Source organism: Chrysoperla carnea, chromosome 5 (assembly GCF_905475395.1).
Source record: "Chrysoperla carnea chromosome 5, inChrCarn1.1, whole genome shotgun sequence".
Classification (NCBI taxonomy): domain Eukaryota; kingdom Metazoa; phylum Arthropoda; class Insecta; order Neuroptera; family Chrysopidae; genus Chrysoperla; species Chrysoperla carnea.
The window spans coordinates 3,959,397-3,960,522 of NC_058341.1; the positions used below are offsets into that span (position 1 = coordinate 3,959,397).

The 1,126-nt window shown below is 28.5% G+C and overlaps 1 non-coding gene across 1 annotated transcript; it reads left to right on the forward strand.

The window, feature by feature from the left end:
* The first annotated feature begins 242 nt into the window (after positions 1–242).
* Positions 243–314, forward strand: Trnae-uuc. Its single transcript has one exon. It is a non-coding gene; the product is annotated as a tRNA-Glu (tRNA).
* Positions 315–1,126: the final 812 nt, after the last annotated feature.

Below are 1,126 nucleotides of genomic sequence, written 5' to 3' on the forward strand. Positions count from 1 at the left end.
ATACATCGTCGGTTTTTGGGGTCGTTTCAAATTGTTGCACATTTTTGGTTTAATCTCCCAACCAGCAAAAAAAGGCAAGAAGTTTTGCTTAATTAAACGTTATTGGAAATTATTGTATCAGAATCCCAACCCGTATTTCAGTTTATAGGGTTATAAAAATCAATTTATCTAAAAATAAAACCATTGACATATAATTATCTAACTACACAATTTATACAAACTATGAAAGTGTTTCAATACAGTCCGATATGGTCTAGTGGCTAGGATACCTGGCTTTCACCCAGGAGGCTCGGGTTCGATTCCCGGTATCGGAATAAGTTTTTTCCTATTTGAATCTTCCAATTTTAATTTATTTATTATCAATTGTTTATATTTAAAATTTTTTTTCTCATTTTTTTTGTTTCAATTTAAAAATTTTGCAGACTTGGAGCCAGTCATTAGATAAAATTTTTGTTATCACTCAATGTTTACGAATTTGTGATTACAAATTCATGTTGTAATTAGATGGCTTCGACATAAAAAAAATTATTGAAAGGACGTCAATCTTAGACAAAAATATTAATTATGCTAATTAAAGTTTTTTTGAAATTATCAGAAATCAAAAATTTGGAAGAAACAAAATATGAGAAAATATTTTTCAAATTCATGATATTTTTTTAATTTAAATCACTTTTGTTAAGAATTTGAAGAAATTGATGTCTGTTTTATTTCAAATTTGCCTCTACTGGGAAGCCGGGTACCTATTGATCACAATCACCTATTTGTACCCAATTTTACTGTTGACTTCGAAATTCTTCTTCGATTTCAGTAGATAACATTGATGCTAAATTTTTCTTCTTGGTGATTTTCTTTGGTTAAATTCAGTAGGTATTCAAAAATTTTCGATGTCTCGAATAGTTCAAAAATCATTAGTTCATGAAAAATGTAATTTTGAATTTAGGCCTGTTGTAACATCTATAGCTGCTTCTTACTCCCTTGTAGGTTTAGCGAAATAGAAAATTTTCGATTTTCAGAATTCAATAGATATATTCTTTCTGGTTATTTCTGAATTCATTTCGACTAATTAATAAGGGTATAACGACGCCATTTAATGACTATATCCGATTGTTTGATATTCAAAGGAAAT